This window comes from Muntiacus reevesi, chromosome 13 (assembly GCF_963930625.1).
Source record: "Muntiacus reevesi chromosome 13, mMunRee1.1, whole genome shotgun sequence".
NCBI lineage: Eukaryota > Metazoa > Chordata > Mammalia > Artiodactyla > Cervidae > Muntiacus > Muntiacus reevesi.
In genome coordinates this window covers 13,059,783-13,067,041 of record NC_089261.1, presented here as the reverse complement: position 1 = coordinate 13,067,041, position 7,259 = coordinate 13,059,783, and the positions used below count along the sequence as shown (strand labels likewise).

The following is a 7,259-nucleotide window of genomic DNA, read 5'->3' as shown; positions in this document are numbered from 1 at the left end:
GGCAGAATTCTCTCTGCTTTCTTTGTTCTATTCTCCTATATGGGTAACCTGTTTCTCCCATCCTGCGAACATCTGACTTGTTTGGAAGAGACCCTGGTGCTGGCAGAGACTGGGGGCAGGATGAGATGGTTGGATGGCATCACCGACTCAATGGACATGAGTTTGAGCAAACTCAGGGAGATAGTGAAGGACAGGGAAGCCTGGCGTGCTGCAGTCCATGGGGGCTCCAAGAGTTGGACCCGACTGAGTGACTGAAAAACAATTGAGGGTGTGTGTCTTGGTTACCTGGGGCAGCTGAGCACAATACTAATAGCAGTAATAATGACATTGACAAACAACCACCATCAACACAGTTCCTGCTACCTTTGGTTGAGAGTTTGCAAACCTCTCTCTTCATCCACAGGCGTCATCTCTATAGTCAGTTAAGACTGCCCCCAGGCTTGGCAGTTCAAGTTCTAACTCGACCACTTAGCGGCTGTGAGAATTCGGGCAAAGGTCAAAAGCACTCAGTGCCTCAGTTTCATCATCTGTAGAATGGGAATGATAAGATGGTCCTCTTCACAGGATTGTAGACATTTAGAATGGTACCTACAGCTTTCTTTATTTTTATTCTTACAAAAACAAGAAGGCTCAGTGGCATGGGATGGGAGATGGGAGGGAGGTTCCAGAGGAAGGAGGCATACCTATATCAATGGCTGATTCATTATGATGTGTGGCAGAAACCAGCACAATATCATAGAGCAATTATCCCTCAATTAAAAGTAAATAAGTTAGAAAAGAAAGAAAGAAAGTGAAGTCACTCAGTCGTGTCCAACTCTTTGCGACCCCACGGACTGTGTCCTACCAAGCTCCTCCGTCCATGGAATTTTTCAGGCAAGAGTACTAGAGTGGGTTGCCATTTCCTTCCCCAGGGGATCTTCCTGACCCAGGGATCAAACCCGGGTCTCACATTGCAGGCAGACGCTTTACCATCTGCGACACCAGGGAAGCAAATTAGAAAAACATGAAGGCTATTATAACAACCCCCATTTTATAGGTAAGAGAATTGAGGCAGAAAGAGGTTGAGTCAGAGGACAGAGAGTGGATTTTTATTCATCGGTGGGTCTTGTATACTTCAAGGGTGTTCATTCACACATTCGAGAATTCTTTTTCTTTCTTGAGTGCTGTGTGTCAGGCACTGTGCTAGGGTTGGACTGGAGTGGAGCAAATGGATACAGGCATGAGAGGAAAAGGAAAGTAAGGAGTTCCATGGGCGAACTTGGAGCCCGAGGTAAGAGACTGCTGCTTCCAAGTCTGCTGAGAAAATCTGACCATGGCTTGCAAGACCTCACTGCATCTGGGAACTCAGCTTCCTTCACGCTCCCATCACTCACATGTGCTAAGTCGCTTCAGTCACATCTGACTCTTCGCGACCCTATGGATTGTACCCCACAAAGCTGCTCTATCCGTCAGATTCTCTAGGCAAGAATACTGGAGTGGGTTGCCATTTCCTTCTCCAGGGGATTTTCCCGACCCAGGGATCGAACCCTTGTCCCTTACATCTCCTGAATTGGCAGGTGGGTTCTTTACCACTAGCGCCATCTGAATGAATGAAGCCAGCATTCCCAGCCACAGCTGTCTCTTTGCTGCACGGGGAACATGAGCAAGACCTTTGTATTTGCAATCTCCTGTCTGCAGGACATCCCTCCCTCCAGATAGCCACCCCCGCCTCCTAAGCCTGCTTTTTTCTCCTCTCTTCTCTGTAGCATCAATCATCATCCGACATATTTCCATGTTTTGCCTTCTGTCTCCTATTTAGAATGTAAGGACCATAAAACAGAGGCTTCATCTCTTTTGTTCCTTGACATATGCCATGCCCTGAGGAGGGCCTGGCATGTAGAAGGTACTCGATAGATACCTATGGAATTAAGGAACCTAGGAAAATCATTGCTTGAAATTCAGATTTCTCAAAGTTTGTGCTGTGAAGGAAAATGAATGGGCAGGTTGGATTAGCTCAATCTCTTCCACAGCATTCTCTGTGCAGGAGAACAAAGCCCTGCGTGTGTTGGAAGGATGAATTCTGGGATTATATATCAGGTAGGAATACTTATGGTGACAGGTAGTGGCTTAAACCAAAAGAATATTTCCTGTTAGCTCAGATGAGACCCGAGGTATGCAGTCTAAGACAGTTATAAGAGCTTTTAACAATAGTGTTAAAGTCCAGTTCTCAGCCATTCTTATCCTGCTGGCTTTCATTCACCATGCTTTTCCTCTCAGTCTCAAGGTGGCTGCCACAGCTCCAGATATCATACGAATATCCCCAAAGAGAAAGGTGACAAAATGTATCTTGAAAGCTCTGTCTTCTTATCCTTCCCAGAAAGGGGTTACATAGTAATTCCCAGTTGTGAGGGAGGCCATCGATGACAGTATCTGGCACACTAGAATGGATTAGCAATGATTTGCCTAGAACAAGGATGTTTTGTCAGTTGGGTTGTTGGTATCCCAAACCAAACTCCTATATTGTTAGCAAGGATGATGGGATGATGGGTGTGGACTCAACAATGCTTGCTTAAAAGAGCCCCAACTTCACCTTCTACACTTCAGACTCCCAGGACTCTTGTAAAAAAAATAATAATAATAACTCAGTTAACTGATCGACCTGTTCTGTACCAGCCATGTCCCTTTCCCCTTAAAAAGGAAGTTGTTAAAAGCATAGGCTTGGAATTCAGACTAGCACACTTTTGAATCTCATTCGAGGCAAGTGACTTCATTCAAATACAGCCAGAATTGGAGGAGACTAAATTTTACTACCAGGAAGTTGTGAGAGCATCATGGCCAATTGCCCTTTAAGTGTTATAGTTTGTGATAAAAATGATTCTGATGTGGTCAATATGGCAAAACAGAACCCTGCCAATTTAGTTATATGCATGTGTCAAAACATCTCCTCCCTTTCCCAGCTCCTTCAGTAAAGTTGAACCTCTAGGAAAATTTATTCTGTTTAACACATGGTTCTAATTAAATGCCTGCTGTCAGATCCAAGGACCCCAGGGGTAAGAAAATTCACATTGAAAATTAAAGACTTTCCAAGTCTTTGCCAACTTCACTAAAAAACAAGGATAATAAAACATATGTCACTGAGTTTTGTGGGGATGGATTGAAAGAGACAATGTGTATGAAGTGCCAAGTATAGACTCTGAGGAGTTAAAAAAAAAAAAAACAAAAACCATGTAAGGCATCTTTGTATTAGACACTTGATTGGGTTAGTACCTCCCAAAAGACAAAGCACCTGTTGCCACTCCTCTTATGCGTCTTTTAAATACAGTTTAATGCCATTCTTAGCACCTTTAATTAATACCTGATTTAATTTTTTTTAACAAGTGCGTCAACTGCCTACCATGGGATAGGATTCTACAGGTTTCAAAGAAGCAAGATCTCTGACCTTAAGGAACTCGTGGATGATGTCAGTGGATCTCAAAGTGCGACATCAACATCACCTGGGATCTTGTTAGAAAAGTGAATTCTTGTCCCCACCCTGAGCTTCTGAATCAGAAGTATGTGAAGGAAGGGCCCAGCATTCTGTGCTTTAACAAGCCCTCCGGGGGAGTCTGATGCAGGCTCACGTCTGAGTACACTGGCCTAATGGGAGAAAGGCAAGTCAAAAGACAAGTACAATTTATTGTGATGAGAGCTGTGGTCCAGGTAAATCTAAGGGGCTGTGGGAACACAGAGAGGAGCCATTAACTCAACTTCGTTGGGCTTCATAGAGGTGTTAGAACATGAACTGAATCATAAAGGATAAATAATGAAAAAGCCCCTTTCCTGGAACCTGGAGGATGAATTTAATGATCTCCCAGGTGGCCATTAAGTCTAAGACAAAGTTATAGTGATTGGTGGGGAGAATGGGCACGAACATCTGGTCTACCCTAGGTTGAGTCATTATAAGGGTGTTTCATAGGGTCACCCCTTTTGGAGATCCTTAGAAGAGTTCAGCTTAGACGAACCGTGTCTCATGCTACACAGACCATTTGGAGTCTTGGGCTCTGCAGGGAGGCCCTCTCAAGTGCTTTGTGTTTTATTAAAGTTGTGACAAACTGGGGTTTCTCTGAGGATTGAAGGTCTGGAGGCATCTAGAGGATGTCTCAAGAATGAGAATGTTGATGGTGTAAATGAAGAATAGCTTTCCCCGTGGGTGTGGAGAGAGAAAATAAGGACTCGGATCAGGGCAAGTTGGTTTTTTTTCTGTTTGATTTTTCCTTTTTTTTTTTTTAGTGTGCAAGGCTCTAGAGCAAGTTTTTGTTTTTTTTATTTTTTTAATGTCTGTTGATATCACATATTGAGAGAATACTTCCTAGTGGGAAAATGGTCTGGTAGAAGGTGGGTTCTTATGTACAAGACTTAGATACCATCTCAAACATTCCTGGAACAGGAAGGTACTCTCTCATTTCCAATGAAATATACATCCAGGAGTGGAAAAAGAGGACCACATGTTGTCAAATTGAAGAGGAAACACAGTTAGTTAGTCAGTCCACCATTGATTATCAGACACATGCACCATTGATTATCAGATACATCCTGATTTCAGAGATAAAAAGAAGTGAAAAATGTACACCTATGAGTAGATGAACTACAGTAATTGTGCCCCTAAAAGAAAGTTCAGGCGAATATACCCTTTGGGTTTGACTTTGATCCCATTTTATTTATTTGTTTGTTTGGTTGTCTTTAAAATTATTTATTTATTTGGCTGCTCCAAGTCTTAGCTGCAGCACACGGAATCTTTAGCTATGGCATGTGAATTCTTAATTGTAGCATGTGGGATCTAGTTCCCTGACCAGGGATTGAACCTGGGCCTGCTGCATTGGGAGTGCAGAGTCTTAGCCACTGAACCACCAGGGAAGTCTGCCATTTTAGAATTATAGATTTTTTAGAGTTCAAAAGAAGTTCAAGCAGTGTTTCTCAACCTCAAGACTATTGATATTTGGGGATGAATGATTCTTTGACGTGGGAGCTGTCTTGTGTCTTGTAGGGTGTTTAGCAGCATCCCTGGCCTCCCCCACTTGCATGATAACAACCAAAACTGTCTTTAAACATTGAAAAATATATTCGGGGGTGGGAGGGAAGGTTCACATCCTCCCCTGTGAGAGCTGCTTGATTAAAGTCCTCCTAGGTCTACTCTCCCCAAACACCTAGCTTCAACCTTGGTGATTTTATACATAGAGAAATTGAGGTCTAGATAGGGGTAGTCAATTGACCTGAGGGTCTTCTGTGAACCCAACCAGAGACCAAGGAGTTGTCAACAGGTGGAGTTTTCTTTACATGCATGCGTTCATTCCATCATTCACTCAAGTAAGATTTTTATGGAGTACTTACTAGGCATTGGCACCATGTTAGGTCCTGGGGAAATAGTGATGTTTTAGTTTGAGTTTCTCCAGAAACCTGAGGGTTTGTGTGCAAGTTGAGTGCAAGCCCCAAGGTTTGAGAGAAGGGTCTGAGGGTAAGTGAGGGCTTACCCTCAAGTAGTCTGAGGGCTATGATGGAAGTATGCACAGGGAAAGGAGGATGTGAACCCAGACAAGGAAGGCAGATGGTCAAGAGCGGATTATTCAGGGGCTTCCCTGGTAGCCCAGTGGTTAAGATTACCTGCTTTCAATTCAGGGGATGTAGGTTCGATCCCTGGTTGGGGAACTAAGATCTCATATACTGTGTGGTGCAGGCAAAAAAAAAAGTGATTATTCAGGTGGAAAAATGGAGCTTAATCTCACTTGGTCAATTCAGGGAATCAGTATTGGGCACATCCCCAGAGTTATCCTGCCCAAAGGGTGAGGGAGCTGAGGGTGCAAATGCCAACTCCCACCATTCATTGGTTGAGGCTGCTCCTGGTTAACTACCGAATACTGGGCCTTGTGCATGGGCAGACACAGACTTCAGTACCAGAGTAAACTCTGAGATAGATGCCTAAACCGATAAACCCTAAGAGAAAAAAAAAAGATAGGGCTTGGCAGTAGGAAGTAGGTTCTACTAGACTGGGCTGGTAAGGGGATTTAAGGGGGCACCAATGTTGAGTCAGATGTGGTCCCTCGTCTCATGAAGCTCATGCTCCATAGGGGTGACAGATGTTGTTTAGTCACTCAGTCATGTCCAACTCTTTGCAACCCCAGGCTTCCCTGTCCTTCACTATCTCTCCGAGTTTGCTCAAACTCATGTCCACTGAGCGGGTGATGCCATTCAACCATCTCATACTCTGTCTCCCCCTTCTCCTCCTGCCTTCAATCTTTCCCAGCATCAGGGTCTTTTCCAAGGAGTCAGCTCTTTGCCCTCCATTAAATGTAAAGCCACACAAATTTCAGTGCTATGAAGAACAGGTGTATGGTTCTGCATGTGTAACAGTGGAACGTGAATTAGGCCATGTTGTCATAGGAGGTTGCCCCCAGGGAGGTAATGTTTAAGCTGGAATGAAAATCCAAGGGGAGGGGCCAGAGGGACAGCACGTGCAAGGTCCCTGTGGCAGCGGCGAGCATGAGAGGAACTGGACAGAGCCAGAGAGGGAGGGAGGAGGCCAGGGGCCTGCAGCAAGGGCGAGGGTGGCTGCACTTTGTGGTTGTGGCGGAGAGGTCTGCAGTGGTCAAATCTTGCCTGCGTGCAAGCTTAGTCACTTTAGTTATGCTCAACTCTTTGTGACCCCATGGACTATGGCTCACCAGGCTCCTTGGTCCATGGGATTCTCCAGACAAGAGTCCTGGAGTGGGTTACCATGCTCTCCTCCAGGGGATCCTCCCGACCCAGGGATCGAACCCACACCTCCTTTGATGATAAGTGCATCAGGAAGCCGTGCATGCTGAAATACTGCTTACCCAATTTCCCTGACAATCCTTTGAGGTGGGTCTTATTGTTGCCCCATTTTACAAAGGAGAAAATTGAGGCTTGGCGACATGAAATCACCTGACCCTAGACACTTACCTGGCAAGACGACAGAGCTGGGTTTGGACTCAGGATGATCTGATTTCAAAACTCATATTTCTTCTTTGACTGAATCCATAGCCTCTGGAGACCCAGGCCAGCCTGGGGAGTAACAGACTGCACATGGAGGCAGGGGCAGGGAGGCCAGAGAGGCTGGGGGAGCCTCTGACAGCGATGGTATATAGTTTTAATTAAGGCCATGGGGTGAAACCTGAGAACTCGGGTGTGGGTGGCCAGGGGCTTCCTCTCAGGGTGGATCTTTTGGTTCTTGGCAGCCTTCCTGATGCACTTTTCTCCATTTCCAAGGAATAAATACCTAGCTGAGT

General features: G+C 45.0%; 1 non-coding gene across 1 annotated transcript; it reads right to left on the bottom strand.

The window, feature by feature from the left end:
- Window positions 1-4,799: 4,799 nt before the first annotated feature.
- TRNAG-CCC (transfer RNA glycine (anticodon CCC)) lies at window positions 4,800-4,872 on the bottom strand. The gene has a single exon. It is a non-coding gene; the product is annotated as a tRNA-Gly (tRNA).
- Window positions 4,873-7,259: the final 2,387 nt, after the last annotated feature.